This window comes from Drosophila mojavensis, unplaced genomic scaffold (assembly GCF_018153725.1).
Source record: "Drosophila mojavensis isolate 15081-1352.22 unplaced genomic scaffold, ASM1815372v1 contig_136, whole genome shotgun sequence".
NCBI lineage: Eukaryota > Metazoa > Arthropoda > Insecta > Diptera > Drosophilidae > Drosophila > Drosophila mojavensis.
Window position 1 is genome coordinate 24,319,445 of NW_025318667.1, and position 17,742 is coordinate 24,337,186.

Sequence of the window (17,742 nt, forward strand, 5' to 3'; positions counted from 1 at the left end):
TAACTCATTAGCATTATCGAAATGACTATTCGATTATATTAGTTATTATTTTTATTTGCACTAATCCATTTCAGTTGTTTATTGGCATCAAATGTAAAACAAAAGAGAAAGTCTGAGGAAAATCCAATTAGATAATCATATCAATCTGACATTTATTCTACTACTATGCTGCTACTGTACTGTATACTACCATTCTATTGTTACTACAGCAATTAATGTTCATTCTTCTTCTACAGCTACTACTATAGCTTTTACTACTTCTACTAATAATCCTACTATTACCACTCGTTCTCTTTCTGCTACTACTGTTCCTCATTATCTTTCTACTACTATTCGTTCTATTACTATTACTATAAATATATATTTTTGCTACTGCTATTCCACTACTACTATTCCGTTTACTACTATTCTTGCTACCACCATTTCTTCTTCTACAATTTCTTTTATTCCTTTGACTACTACGACTATCATTACATCTACTACTATTTCTACTACTACTACTACTACTACTATTCTTACTTCTAGTTACATATGCTCCTATTTCTTCTGGTACTACTATTCCTACTTCTATTTCCATATACTCCTATTTCTACTGGTACTACTATTGCTTCAACTACAACTACTTTTAATCATACTACTATTTCTACAATTACTCCCATCCTTATTTATATCCTTTTTACCACAACTATTAATTCTACTACTATTTCTACTACTACTACTACTACTATTCTTATTTCTATTCCTTCTACTACGACGACTACTACAGCTACTACTGCTATTCATTCCTTCTACTACTGCAACTACTATTAACTCTACTGCTATTTCTACTACAATTAATATTTCTATATCTACTACAATTACTCGTACCACAACTACTATTAATATTACTATTATTAATACTACTACTACTATTCGTTCTTATATTCCTTTTAATACAACGATTACTATTCATTCTACTTTTATTCTTACTACAGCTTCTGTTATATACTGCTATATATACTACTATTTCTACTACTTCTACTATTGTTGCTATCTACTACTTTGCGTTCTATAGCAAAAACCTCAGTTTTATTCTAAGTAATTTACAAATTTCCAAATAGCTCTACTATAATATATATTATATTATATAGTTCACTTAAGCCATATGCCTATGGACCTCACGTCTACCATGGCCTTTCGGCGTCATCTTCTATAAATATGCCTTACTTTGAAGATCCATTTTCTTGTTCATCCGTACCGAAAAACTCTCTTTGAAATTTAACAACGCTTGAGTATGATAATGTGATAATATGATAATCCGATTAGACTAACTAATCTAATACAATGTTCATTTATGTCATTCATTTTTTAAGTGCATGTAAATTGTATCCAAAGAAAACTTTGAAATTACTTTTATGATGACATTAGACACACTTGTGGGCGTTACGAACCACTCAGGCCCGAATTTGAGCTTGACTTTCAGCTAAGGTTAAATGCCTATATACAGATATAAATGTATGTTTATGTTTATATACAATATATTCAATACAATGACAATCAGTCATCGAATTTAGTATGTATTGTAATGACAATAAAGTCTTTGCTCTAAGGCGTTGTTGTGTAGCGCCTCAATATTTGCAGCAAGTTAATTAAGTATGCAAATGTCTGTTGTCTGGGCGTATCCTTTGTAGCTGCCAAGGAAAATGTACATATAAAAAAATAGGCAAAAAGGATTAAGCCAAGTCCTTTTCCTAGGCTCATTTAATTGCTTTTATGAGCCGTAGATAAACAAGTGGCCCAAAAATAACTGCCAAACGGGCAACATACTTTATGCCAGCTAACAGCCAACAGCCAACAGCCAACAGCCGACAACCCCTTAGCGCCTCACACGCCCCTTTTTATCTGAACGCCCCCTTCAGTGGCACGGCCACGTCCACGTCCACGTCTCAACTATAGCAACAACGCATAAAATTACAAATAGGAAAATGTAATTTTGTGTGTTTGTCTTTGCCTTTGCCTTTGCCTTTGTCTTTCTCTTTGTCTCTGGCTTTGTCTTTGGGCTCTGTTGCTCCTCGTTTTATGTTGTCGCAGCTCATTTGCAAAATTCATAAATAAAAGTGAACCCAAATCGGGCCAATAGGGTATATGACACTTTGGATACGTTTGGACCATTGACCAAAAATTGGCTGAAAATTCTTTGGCTGGGAATCTGTGCTCTCTCCGATTATAGATTACAAATTTTCTGTTAATTGGATTAGTTGCTTCAGATTGATGAATAACATATCCCAGAAATACAATGCCAGCATATGGACTTCCAGGAAACAGACCCTCAGAATACTTACTCTGAATATATTTAATACCAGTAATCCAGGATTCCTTATAAACATACACCTAATATTTGAACTATCACTATTTGACTTTCAGCATTCGAATTCTAAGAATATATGTTTCTACATAGTATATGAATTCCCAGTATATGATCTATATAGGTTATACCATAGACCATACAAAGTTTATATATTTCTAGTTTATGAATTCCTAGTATACAAACTCCTAGTATATAGACTCCCAGGACATGAACTCCTAGTATATCTACTTTCAGTATACAGGCTCCCATTATATGAATTGCAAGCATATAGAATCCCATTCTATGGACTCCTATTATATTGACCAATATATACAAACTTCCAATATATGGAGCTTACCGTATTTGAACAGTATATATTTTTCTATTAGGCCAATTCTCAGAATACGAATTTCCAATATATAGACTCTTAGTAGTATACCCCAATATATGTGCATATATATTTTTTCAGCATATATTTTTGCTGTATATATTTTTCCAGTATATGAATTCTCAGTATGCGAATTTCGTTTGTACGAATTTTTAGTGTATGAACAGCCAGAATAGACTCGACTATATATGTATATTAGTATATGGACTCTTAGTCTGCGGACTTTCAGTATACAAACTAGATTCCAAGTCAACTAATATAAGTTACTATATTGTACCAGCTTCCGGCATATAAACTCGAACTACATCTTCATATTTCACTCGAAACTTTTCTATTAGTAACCCGACCATTTCATAGCTCGTAACATTACCTTAAAATTTTTTTAATCGATGGCTAAAGTTCCTTGAACCTAAATGAATCTTAGACTATCAAACTAAATAAATTATGTTTAAGCTACAGATTCTTTGATCTAAGATATTCATTGCAAATATCTATAAGCCTAGCATAGACAAGACCAAAAAGGATAGAGCATAGTAGAGTAGGAGAGAGCAGGACGGAGTAGGGTAGAGCTAGGTGTCTCGAACCTGGCTGTGCTTTCCTTGCTCTCCTCTCCGAAAGGGTGTTCAAGCAGCGACACATGGACCATTATTTTGATTGACTTCGCAATGGGCATACCCTTTTGAGACTGCGCCAGACCGTAATGGGTATAAATGGTCGGAGAGCGAGCACAGATTGCGCAGATTTTGAGTTTATAAATGCAAATTATAAACTGGCTGAAGGCGTAACAACTTTCGATTGGCATTTCATTATGAGCGTGCCATAAATAAACTCCATTCGCCATATCGATTGGGCAACGCCTCCTGCCATTCGGCAGGCTGCCGGCTGTCCCTTGGCCTCGAGCGGTGCTATCAAAAGCAGAGGCTGTCCGCTTCGACGCCGTCGCCGTCGCCGTTGCCGTTGCCGTTGCCGTTGCCGGAGTTAAGGAGACGTTGCTACGTCGCAGGCGTTTGCAAAAGTTCAGTGCAAATCTTTTGGCCCATAAATAAGGCAAACTCCAGCTCATCAGCCCCGCCCCCCTGCCCCATCCCTGCAGCCACTGCTGGGGCTCGCATTTTATTACCTTTGAAAAGCTGTTTGGCTGACGTGGAACACACGCACAAGTACGGAAATAAATAAATAAATAAATATACAAATAAAATTTATAGAGCCTGGCTCGGCCCGGATGGGCTGGGCTGGGCTTGGCCGGGCTTTTCTTGGCCGAGGTTTGGCTCGGTGGCAAATAATTGAGCCGTGCTGTCAAAAATGTTTTACGACTCTCATAATTCTTTTTTATAATGCTCGAAATTAAATTTAATTTGTCAGCCCAGAAAGGTAATTGCGAATTGCTACGCATCCCATTCACAATGTTATCATCGCCCCAGCCACGCCCACATCCGCTGCCATCAGCCATGTCTGTCATCATTCCTGTCAGCAGAGCGAATGAGTGCGGCCGGGTGGGGCGGGGCGGGGCGGGGCGGTGCGGCCTGTAGAGATGTGAAGGAAAACTTGAAACTCATTTTTGACTTGCTGGAATGAAACTTTGTGGAAAAGTTGCTGAGCGCCGGAAGCGCAGCGCCGAGAACACTTCCAGCAACTGCACTGATTTCCTTTTAATTATCATAATTATGCGTTGAATCGCAATTTGTGCCAGCTTCAGAGCAGCCCAGAGATGCGCAGAGCAGCGCAGCAGCGCAGCTGACCTTCACTCAGCAGTGCCATGTCATTGCCGGGGCGTAGGCGTGGGCGTGGGCGTGGGCGTGGGCGTGGGCGTGGCAGCCATCATCCGGCTATGGCAACTAAGCCGGAGATCAAAATCGGCCAACAATTTGAATTCGGCTTTTGGTCAAATTCGAATTGAAAGTCATTCGAGCGAAAGCCCTAAAAATTTGTATTACTAAAAAATTTAAAGCTGGCGAATTATTTAGTTTTGCAATGTTGAATATATATTTACATATTGCAGTTTATTTGGCTTATTGTTGCTTAAATTGAGACTTAATTTGTCAGAGTTTGCTAAAAATAATTCCATTTGAATTTGATGATAATAAATATTTATTACGCGAGTAAATATTTGTATTATTACCAATTTTGTTGCTGTTGTTGTTGTTGTCCCTGTATATCACACGCATCTCGATTTCGATACAAATCGATAACTAATATTCTTTTCATTGTAATCGATAAAAGCCTTTACGAAATACGGTTATCAAATTATCTCTAAGATCTAAGAATCTGCAAAAATATGTTTATAGTTTACAATTATTTCTCAAGCTCCTTTCAATTTAGAGAGAATCATTAAAGGGCACTAGAAGAGCTGCATGCAATATATGAGTAACTGTTGAGACAAGTTTTAATTAAATTGGAAGCCTTATATTAATGGGCTAATTATATAATATACATATCAGACTCTGCAAACGAAAGTCGTATGACATCATATAGGACAGCTTGATAGTGCAGCGTATGGGAATAGTTGAGTGATATGCAATATACAATACATATAAGTTGAGTATATATAAATAGATGCACATAGAAATGAATGTATATAGTAATTGATTTTCTCGCTCTCTAGATTTACAATAGTATGTATTGCCCAAGCACACACAGTGTAACGTTACTCTCACTCGCTTTTGCGCTGTTTACCAACACTGCAACCTTGAAATTCCCAAATGATTCACGTTGAACAAGAGCAACAAGGCGAAATCGAAAAAGAAATCGGATGATAATAGAAGCTAAAAGCTCTTGAGCTAGCTACACAGACAACACAGACATTTTATTATTATATAAAACCTTGATTTTTTTTGGGGTGGGGGGATTGAGAAATAAGAACTGAAAGCAAACAATTTATATACATAGATAGATAGATATCCAGCAGCTCGTTAATCTGACCTGAAGTGTCCTAAACTGAACTGCGAACAGTGCATTGTGCAACGTCGACCGAACAGATGAGCTAAGACTAAGCTCAAGCTGAGCCTATAAATAAAAATAAGTGAGCCATCAATTTGCCAATGCAGAAAGACAAACGGAATGCCGTTAAGCGAAAGGAAAAGCTAAAAGGCCTTGGCAAACGGCGATAGTTGCGAGCCAACTCGAATTGACCGCACGAACAGTCATTGGCTAACCAGTTAGCGCTTTTCATTTCATTTCATTAATAATTACACAACACTGGCACGCGTCTAGTGCAAACACAATGGAACTGGAGGGGCGTTATAAATGATTGGGGACCAGAGCTCATCATAATGTCATAAGTTGTGTGTGCCTATGGCAAACTCTGTTTCAAAATCCATTCAAGCTCACTCTGTCGCTCTCTCTCTCTCTCTCCCTCTCTCTCTTCCTCTCTCGCTCTCTGTCTGTCATTGCTGTACGTTGTCTCCATCATCAATATTGCAAATTGTTTGACTGCAAATGTCGCTCGAGGGCCATTTCCCGTTGACCCTTGTCATTTGTTTGCTTTATGGCTCGCACACGCCCACTTTGCCTACGCCTCTGCCACCGACCACATTTATAAACAACAACAAACAAAAAACAAAAAAAAAGCTAACAAAAAAGCAAAACACATGTAAGCACTTTGTTAACAATCCAATTTCGTTTGAAGCCCTGCAAAAAAAAAAAAAAAAAAAAAAAAATCTCTGAAAATATAATTTATACAAATTTTTTAACCGAATTGTAAAGTTTTTCGCTGCGCAATTGATAGAGTGGAGCCATGCCCCACATAATTAATCCAATAACAGGTTAGCTTCACGGAAAAAATGCCAATTGTGGACTGACCTTTATGATATATTAAATGCATTTTAATGGGATATGGGAAAAAATTCAATTAGCTGAAAATTTAATAATAAAAAAATATTTTAAAAATATGTAAAAAAAATATATATATATAAAATAAATAATTGAAATCTCTTCTCCTTGATCAAGTTCAATGATCGATAGTTCGATTCAAAAATTAAATGAACATTTCTTAAGTTAGGTCTCTAGCAAAGGTGAGATAAGAGAACTCCATGCTTATAAGCCTAGTAAAGTAAAGACTGTTAAATTTCGATTTCAGTAGAGTATCAAGTTATCGATTTTTATTATTATACAGCAATTACGTCTTCTTCTTACTCTTCTTCTAGCCAAAATTTCGATTGAAATTCATTTCACCTAATTAGCTAGTATTTGTTTTACATCAATCAAATGAAATTCCCCAGAACTAAAAGTTTCCCGTTACTTATGGAAGCTCAAAACAAACAAATTTAACGGAAATTCTATATATACATATATATAATCCAAACATGCAAAACTATCTACACTATAAACACATGAATCAAAATTAAATTGGAATTTTAACAAGCAAAAACAAAGTTGTGAAACCAATCATAGTAGAGGAAAGCTAAGAAATTGCTTCATTAAATTTAGGTAAATATTCACACACATAAATATAAATATATGTATATGTGTATCGCTATATCGATAATAAAATTTTGCAGGTAATTATACGCCATTTGCTAGATTATTTTCTAATAATTATTTTCAATAATGAGAAGTATCGAGCATATCCCAATTGTTATTTCAACTGCTAAATGCACCTAAACATACACATTTATATGTATGTATGTGTGTGAAGAAGAACAAGAAGAAGAAGGAGCTGGCTTTGCCTGTCAATTGACAATATTTCATTTAACTTGCTGGCAATTCCAATTAAATATAATACATATATACTTATGCACACATATACACACATATATATGTGTATATCATCATGGCAATGGAGCCAGCTTGGCTCATTCCAAGAAATTACGGCCCAAAAATAAAACGAAATTAATTGCCATGTGCTGGTGCTACATAGGTGTGTGTATAAGTTTTAGTGTGTGTGTGTGTGTGTGTGTGTGTGTGTGTGCGTCTGTGCCAGCTTGGCCAACAGTGTGAGCCACCGAATTGTGAGCCTCAGACACGCAGAACATGGCCAAAATGCTTTTGCTGCTGCGGACACATCATAAATTTTCACACACACACACACTCTCTCTCTCTCTCTCTCACACACACACACATACTCGAGAAGTCAGCGCTTAGTGACAACAATTGTGAATTGTTCACTTATTATGACCATTGTGACCGTGTCAGCCATTGTTGTTGTTGTTGCTGCCTTCATTAGCAATAAAAAGGTGTGACAATTGCCATGGCAAAACAACAACAAGTTAGAGTGTTTTGGTAGGGAGTGCATGACTAGGACATACCCTGTGTAGTGTCGTGTTGAGGAAGGTTAATAGATTGACAAAGCGGATATACAGAGATAGACTGACTGATAGACAGGCAGTTGGGCAGTTTGACAGCCAGATTGACAGTCAGATTGACTGATGAATTGAACAGTAGATTGACAGACAACTAGGCAGATTGACAATCAGTTTGACAGACAGATTGACAGACTGATAGACAGGCAGATTGACAGACAGATTGGCAGACAGATTGACTGAGAAATTCAACAGTAGATTGACAGATCAGTTCGACAAACAGATTGACAGACAGATTGACAGGCAGATTGACAGACAGATTGAAACAGAGATTGACAGACAGTTCGAAAGATAAATTAAACAGCAGATTAGCAGACACATAGACAGACTTATGGGCAGATTGACAGACAGATTCACAGATGGATAGACAAGCGGATAAGCGGATTGAGTCTTTGTGGCTGACTGATTGACAGACGGAGAGACAGATTGACAAACAGATTGATAGATAGATTGACAGACCGATGGACAGATTGACAGATAGGTTGGCAGACACATTGACAGACGGGTAGACAGACAGATTATAGATAGAATAATAATAATGGATAGACTGGACAATAGAATAAGCAGACTGATAGACAGTTTGACAGATAGAATAATAATAATGGATAGACTGGGCAATAGAATAAGCAGACTGATAGACAGTTTGACAGACAAATAAACAGTTTGACAGTCAGTTTAACAGAAAGTTAAGCAGATAAACAGAAATATCAACAGTCAGATTGACAGATATTTTAGTAAGATCAATTGCTATACAGATTAACAAACTGTTGGACACATTAACAGACAGAATGACAGACAGATTTGCCAGATAGATTTACAGATACGAGTAGATCGACAGACAAACTGGCAGACATATTGGCAAACAGATCGACAGGTAGAAAGGCAGTTTGACAAACAGATTGATAGACAGAATAACATGCAGGTTGACAAACATATTAACAGACAAAATGTTAGATAAGCATAGACAGATGCAGAGGCAAAGACATTGATAGTCAGATAAGCAGATAGAGAATTCAGACGGACGATCAGACAAACATAATCAGAGTAAATCAACTTATCGTTCTTATATTTATATTAGAGTTACTATTGTATAATATATAAGCTACTAAATGGAATTGAACCACCTCATGCTACCGTCTCCTCCACTCACTTCCCCACTCGAAGCATCATACCCAACTGAATACACTGCCAACGAGTGCAGGGTATAATAAAGAGCACAATTTATACACGTAATGAACGCAATTTGCGGTTGAAGCTGGCGCAGTTTTTCTTCCTCCACTTATTGTTGTTATTCTTGATATTGTTGTAGCTGGCCAGGTGCCAAGCGACAAGCGTGGAGCTTTGTGAATGCGTTTACAGCTCATTAAATGCAGTAGTTGCTGTTGCTGTTGTTGTTGTTGCTGTTGTTGTTGCTGCTGCAACTGCAACTGCTGCTGCTGCTGCTGCTGTTGCTGTGGCTGCAGTTCTTAATAATGGCTTTGGCATAGCACTCCCTGGCTCTATCTGTCTCTTCCTATCTCTATTTGTCTCCCTCCCTCTCTCTCTCTGTGTGTGTCTTCTCCTCTGGCTGCTGTTTATCGATTGCAACCGCATTTGGCATTTGCATTGCCATTGAGCTGGAAAACAGAAAGAGAGAAAAAAAAAAAGGCGGTTGCCTTTACATTTTATAGCGTCAATTGCATGTCAGAAGCATTTCAACTTCATTTGCAATTCAATTCGTACGTCGTTCGCATTAGATGGCAAAAACAATCAAGATTAGATTCTATTAATTAAATATAAATGGCCAAAGCATTTAAGCCTTCGCCTTCTGCCCACAGAGCACACGCCAAACTCTCTGCTCAATCATGAGCAGAGCAGCAAAGCAAACTCAATTAGCTTCGTTCGAGTCATGGCCTGAACCTTGGCTCCAATCAAACTGAAACTAATATTGTTAAAACAAAATATATTTACTGCCGTCTAATTATTTGGAATTTAATTCGCAATCAAAGAAACTTTTGAATCAACCTTTGATTGCATTTGGTTGTCCTTAAACGAGTTTCAGTTGCCCAAGCTAGTTTTCTATGTTCGCTTCATGAATACAAGGAATATCCGATTTTCTATATTTAGTAAAGCCAACAATTAAAAATTATAAATATTTTAGACTTTCCACAATGAGACTTACGAATTTTTTTCTGCAGTTAGTGAAGGTCATAAATTAAAAACTACTAATATTTTACACTTTCTATACATACGTATATTTACGAATATTTCCGATTCTCTATGTTTAGCAAAGTCTTTAATTTAAGTATATACTCACATTTAGATATCTTATTCATGCTCTGTAAATTTCACTAAATTCGCACATCCAGAATCCCAGATATTTAATAGCAAATGAGCCGCACTGAGAGAGCCGTGGAGAGGACTGTGAGCAGCCTGCACCCATACATATAAATCATATAGATATATGTACTTGTTTACAGCCTTAGCTCAAAAATAGCAACAGCTAGGCTTCTTGGTCAGGGTATATACAAGTCGTGCATCGTGCCCACTAGAGCACTCAATCGCGAAATTGAGTTGTGTTTGAAAATGAAGCTGAAGTATCGTTTATAACTGGGCGCCACACGATATGAGCTTGTGTGCGAACAATTGAATTATGAGAAAAACTTATCGCACACACACAGTCAACAGTCAACATGGTAGAGTGAACAACAGTGGGGCAACAGTCATCAGCAGGAGCAGCAGCAGGAGCAGCAGCAACAGCAGCTCGAGCCATTGTGCCTGCTCGAAAGTGGCAAAATCCAATTAAATGCTTTAGAATTAAAGACCAAATGCAACATTTGTGCGCGCTACTTTCACAATTGTTTTCAAGTACAGCAAAGGGGTGTGGATGTGTGTGTATATGGGTGTGGGTGTGGGTGTGGGTCTCTTTGTGTGTGTGTGTGTGTGTGGCATACTTGAAGGAACAACAACAAACATAGGAAAGGTGCCGAGAGCTACAAAAGCAGCAACATTGTTACATCTATCTCTCTCTCTCTCTCTCTGTCTCTCTCTCTTTTTCTCCCTCTCTCTCTCTCTCTCTTAAACACTCACACGCTCATCACACCGAGACACATCCCTCGTCCTGCACATAATGTTCCAATTTTTGTTGAACTTGAATCGCCTGATGCTGAGAGTCCTTTGGCTCATGTCCTGCATTGAGGCTGCTGCTGCCAACTATTTGCCATAATTGCATATACGCCAGCGGCCACAGCTTTCAACATTGTTGCGAGCACTTTCCAACACTGCAAACAATGTCCACTCCAAATACCTTTAGCAAAGAACGAGCGAGGCAGCATCCAGGGAGACAGCAGCAACGTGAGACCAGAGACATTTAGAAGCATTCCAGTTTAGAGCTGAACTATATCAGAAAGGTGGAAGGAAGGGAAAGGAGTAGAGAAAAGGGAAGGGTGGGAATGTATGCTGTCCAAAGAAGAGATTCACTTACAAGTTATATAGGCTCTGGTAGATGTTAACTGCCATTAGAGATTCTATTGTGCTTTTAGTTAGATTTGAGCTACCCTTTATAAATATCCTGAATATAAATATCGATTTTTATCGATAAGGCTTGAAACTTCTCCATATGTTCCAGATCTAGAACACAGCTCTTAAAGTGAAGATAGACGCATAGTCCAATCCGACTGTCTCTCCAATTCGAGAAGATTCATGCCCATGCTCGACGAACCATCTGGCAACCCTACAAGGCTGCCCATATTCGACGGACCCATATATATATATATATATATATATATATATGTATATGTATATATATTCTTTCTTATCTATGAGAAGAATTTATCTTTTCTCATAAATAAAGATTCTTTCCCCTCTGACAGCCGATTTCTCTCTCTTCTCTTAGCCAGTTTCTCTCAGTGCATGCACTTGCTATCACATATGCAATTTCGCAGTTGAATCCCAAACGGATTCGTATTCAAGTTGATTATCATAATTTCATGGATGTTATGGCATTGTATATTTATAAATACATATTTTTTACATATATGTATACATGGAAATATATATTATTCCTCTTCAGGTTTACTTTCATAATTTCCGTAATTTGTTCTTTCCTCTCGCATGAGTTCTCTTTGATGTTATTATGCAATAGTTTCTCTCAGTGCAGTGCAGGTATCAGGCATAAAATTCCATACATGGAATGCCAAACGGTCAGCAGCATGCAAAACCACGTCCAGAATCTGAATCTGAATCTGAATCGGAGCTAGAGTCAGAGACAGAGGCAGTGACAGAGGCAGAGACAGAGACAGAGACATAGACAGAGACAGAGACATAGACAGAGACAGAACCAGGCAGTCACAGCCACCACAGTCAGTTATAAAATGCAATCGCTGCTTTTGTGCGGTTTCCTGCTGCACCTGCTCCAGCACCTGCTCCTGCACCTGCTCTTGCTGCTCCTGCTGCTACTGCTGCTGCACCAATGCACAAGAATCCTTTGTGAGCTGCGCTTCGACTCTCTGTTGAGCACTTGAGCGAGATACATGACTGGTATGAGCCAGTCGAGTGTGCCGCACCCACACACACACATGAGCCAGGTCCATGCATTTATCCAATGGCCATGAGCTTTGTTACGGATATTTATGCAGGTGCTATGGCAGCTCGTCTGCTTAGATAGCCATATTTGGCATTCGCATTGATTGAGTGGCAATTGTGGAGCCTCGCAAGCAGCATTTGAGCTTTTTTTTTTACTATCGAATTTCAAACAATGCCAAAATGATTCGTCATTTGTCTGTTACAAAGCAAACGCAACTCTGGCAAACAGAAATATTTCATGAATGCGATTCGTGACAGAGACAAATATTTCAATATTCATTTTATGTTTACTTTTTTCGACAGAACTCATAAAACTATATTTCACGCTTCTCATAGCGAAAAAAGAAAATCATTTTTTACAGGTGTCTAGTGAAAAGTGCGGGACTAGGAAATAACTGAAACAAACTGTCATCTGGAGAGAGAGAGAGAGAGGCGCAGCTATATACACATATGCGTATGAGTAGACAATATAGCGTATACATACATACATATATATTCTCGATTGGTAGACTAAGCCAAGCGGCGTTTGCTTTCGAGTTCTCTAGTGAAAACTGTCATGTTAAAAATATACCCGATAATCGGAGCCAGTCCTGCTCGGACTTAGAGTCTAAAAGAGAGAGAGAAAGAAATAGAGAGAGAGAGAGAGAGATAGAGATAGAGATAGATAGAGAGAGGAAAGAGTAAATGATTTGTGCCTATATATAATATTCTATGCAGAGGTCGCTAGTTTATAGTATCAGACTCTACAAAGAAAGCCAATCAAGCTGTGCTGCGCTGAACTATAGTGTGAGCTAGAAAGAGATAGAGAGAGAGATAGAGAGAGAGAGAAAGAGACAGTGAGGGAAAGAAGAAGAAAGGGAGACCAACAGAGAAGTAACGACTCCGCATATAACGTCCGTATGCTTGTTGCAACGAAAATTCTGGTCCTCAGACAAACTTATACGGCTATAACGACTATAAAGACTTTAGATATACATGAATACACTATAATCTGATATTGTAAAATAAATTCTCTAACCATATAGCACCATATTGTTGGAGTTAGAGTGTTGCCATAACTCAAATCGTCAGCACGCCTCTAACACGCCTCTACTCGGACTGGCACTACTAGACACACTAGAGTGAGACAAATGTAGCCATTCTGAAATGTGAGATAGAATAAGAAGTCAAGAACTGTGCGAGTTAATACCAAAAGTCCAACAACACAGGGAACTCCTTACAGAGTATGGCTATAAAGGTGCTTGAATCTGGAAACTGATATTCCTCAGTTCGCTTAGACATATACACATATAATTTTATATAATATGTATAACCAAACAGTATACCATAAATAAACATACATGCTCTATATTAGCTGAACATTATACATATAATCTTTAATAAATCATTTAATCAAATTATTTTGCTCATCTATTCAAATTTTTACAGAATATTTACATAGCTCAGTACGACCCAGTTACCTACATATATGTCAAAGAGAACTTAAATTGGGAGCCTTTTAATGAATTGTTAAACGCATTTTTGATGATAATCTGACGCTGTAGGGCAAACTAAATTCAATATTAAACAAAATGGGTTCATAAAAGAGAGAGAAAGAAACAAAATTCTGCATTCTGGCGGCGACCAGAGGCAGGAACATGCTTGTAAACTGTTGCAAGGGTTATACGAGCACTAAAAAATTAAGCACTTAGGTGCTAAAAAAAAAAAAAAACGCCAGAAGCAAAAAAAAAAATTTGATCACCGAATTGCATAATTTACGACATTTTTGTGCCGGGGCGTCCAGCAACTCGGACGCCAATTGAAGTTGTTGCAGCGCTTAATGACAGCAGTAAAAATATCATTTTTTATTGTATACTAAAGAATTGCTTTAAAAGCGAGAACATCCATCCATGGCACTCAAACGAGAGCTCGACCCCTTTCAGAGTGTGTTCCGTCGTAAAATGAAACAGCATTATAATGCCCAAAATCATCAGAGCGTTGATAGATGTGACGCTCTGTGGACAGTTTTATGTGGCGCTGAGTGACGACAGTAATTCGATTGCTTCAAGAAATATCGATTACTTATCGAATGCTTATTTCGCAAGAAATTCAACCGAGAGTAACTTGAAATCCGGGACTAATGAATGTTCAGTTTTCTAAGTAGAGTAATACCTAAAATTAATTCGACTGTCTGACTTAAATATGTATATAGGAATATTTTGATTCCCATTTTCCGATTTTCTTATTTTTTGTGGCTGACGTAGAAGCTGATGAAGATTAGCTATTTACAATCACCAAATGAACAATATTTCCTACCTGTAGACTTGAATAACATATATACTCTTGTTTTGTAATATTTGTTTAATTTAGATGTATTTGATTTTAATTAAAATTTTTGTTTGCGTTTGTAGCTTTCTAACACGTTTTTAGTCCAATGAAACTAACAAATAGTTTCAATTAGCACTGAACACTCAGTTCCTACTCTCCCCAACTCTCTCTCCCTCTCTCTCTCTCTCTCTCTCTCTCTACGGCCAGCAAGAAATCCGATTAGCTGACGCATCCACAAATAGCTCGTAACTCCCCCAGGTGGCAAGTGGCAGATGCAAGTGCATATGAATTTTTAATTCAATTCCAAAGGAAAACATAAGCAAAAACGAGTTAAAAGCAAATAAGTTTCGCCCACAACAGCAATATAACCGACAAGGGATATACCCTGTAAAGTGATGATGTGTACTGAGAGTATATGAAGTCTGAACTCAGAGAGTATATAAACTCTGAGAGTATATGGACTCTCTCTATGCGAAAATTGGTTTGCTTATAGAATGCTAAAGAAATCGATATTAATCGATAAGAGCATAGAGTGAATTAATACATCATCAAGATACTGCTAGTTATAGGGGTTTAAACATGTGGATATATTAAGCTACAACAACTGAACGCGTTCTACAGAGGCAGAGAGAGAGAGAGAGAAGCAGAGAGATCGAGAAATAGAGAGAGAGGAGAGACAACGAGCTAGTTAGTTTATACTCATAGATGCCTTAAGCTGTTTCTTACATCCCCAACAGCTATTGACCCAAGTACAGGGCATTTTGTACAAATAGTGGCGCTGCAGCTGCTTCCTCTTCTAGTTGAGCCACGCTTTTCGGGCAAAATGCCGAACGGATGAAAAATTGTTGTGAAATTTCCGACTCTCTAAATATGCATGTAAATTGCCTGGCCCCAAGCTCGACTGCTCCGAGTTTTGAGCAAGTTTTCAGTCGGGCAGGCCCCAAAGCCGCCTGCGAGCCACATGCAAAATGCATTAAAATAGTTTTATTGTTGTTCTGCTTCTTCTGCGTTGTCTTGATGTTGTTGTTGTTGTTGTTTCAGCTATTGCTTGCTGCTACTGCTGCTGCTCCTGGGCATGTTTGCAAATTTTAGCCTTAATTTCATTGGCATTCGCCTGTCAATTAGGGCACACATCAAGGACTTTAGCGCTGGAATGGCACATCACATGCAGCACTTGTTAGCACCGCCAGTCGACCCCGTGACACGCCTCCTCCACCTCCTTCTCCTGCTCATCCATCACACACACACACACAGGCACACACAGGCACACACAGCCACACAAAGTGGTTCCACATGAGCAAATGCATTTTGTATTCGCGAACATTTTCGCCTCTCATCGATTGCCTCCAGCTCCACAAAATTTTTTCCTTTTGGCCATTTCTAAATTTATCCTTCAAATTGGTTTCGCAATTTGATTTTAGTTTTGATGCGCGTTTATGGAGTGTCAAATGGGTATATTTGCTCTAAATTTAGCATACCTCCATATATACACTAAATATATAATATTTCAGGTAGGATGCATTGCATAAGACTATCGTCATTTATTTTGAATGCTAGTAAACCAACATCTTTTAAATGGAATAGTGTTGGAAAACTCACTGAGTGAGAGTAAGAGAGAGCAATACCGAACGTAGCCTCCGACTGTGGCTGAGTCAGAGCGAGATAGCTATATAGGCTTTAGGTCGTTATGATTGTCAGTGAACGAATTGAAGGAGACTATAAATGTTCCGATGATGATGATCATGATATATAACATATATGTACATTTCAATTTTATAACTCAAATCAACTAGAATCAATTTATGTCTATCTGTTCGGCTGCACTACTGATAGAGCTATAGTAACTATTTTTGGACGAGTATCATCAGTACATGCTCGATTCCAACATTTTTCCTAGTTTTCATTTACGCCTTTGGCCTAATCTACTCAGTTCTCACACTAAATTGTCTAAAAACTCAATCGATGTTGGCACTGCAAATGGACTCTTATTAAGACGAGGAATGTTCAGTTATTAAAATAGAGAAGAAGAATAAGAAGAAGACGAACAAGCGGATGAAAATCCAATAAATAACATAAAAGCAATTTTTTCATTTCGCTTTCCACACTCTCCTTGGCTTCTCTCGGGCAATCAATCAAAAATATTAAAATCCACCAAGGCGAAGCGCAGCAGGAAAACGGAATAGATGGAACAAATAGATGGAACAACATAATTAGATGTTTCCAATGAAATTTATAATCGTCACGCGAAATATGTACATGACGCTGATATACCCTGTAATCTGTAATTTAGTGGAAAAAATGAAATTCTGATTTGTAGAGCGTGTGCCATATCTTGATAAGCCCTTCTATGCGATTTTCATATTATTCAAAATATATTTTCATCAATCAACTTTTGATTTTTTGACTAAGTGATACCCAGTAAACAAATTGAAAGAGTATGCCATATTCTATTGGCACTTATAAGACCTTTACTTGTAGCGCCAAAGGCTACGTCGTTCTTCTATGCGATTTTCATGACATTTAGTAAGCCGTTCATTAGACAAGCTAAATTTTCGACTGACGGATACCCTGTAAACAAGCCAGAGCAGTAACTAAATTAATTTTCACTCTTATACGACATTTTGATTTTCGCTCTTAAACACCCGATCGCCCTTCTATGCGAATCTCATTGCAATTAAAACACTTTTGATTAATTAACTCTTACATTCGATGACATTTCATCTAAGTTAGTCTCAGCCAAATAAAAATCCAATTTGCTTAATTAAAGTATCTCAATAGCTACAAAATAATTGTGCAGAAACTTTTTGGCCTTCGTAATACTCGGAACTGGGTGCAGCAAAACGGCATTAGGGCCACTCCCA

At 37.9% G+C, this 17,742-nt stretch overlaps 1 protein-coding gene across 3 annotated transcripts in view; it reads left to right on the top strand.

Moving 5' to 3' along the window:
• The window catches only part of LOC6584612 (inactive dipeptidyl peptidase 10), a 176,460-nt gene that overhangs the window by 148,423 nt on the left and 10,295 nt on the right, over positions 1–17,742 (top strand). The window lies entirely within an intron of this gene.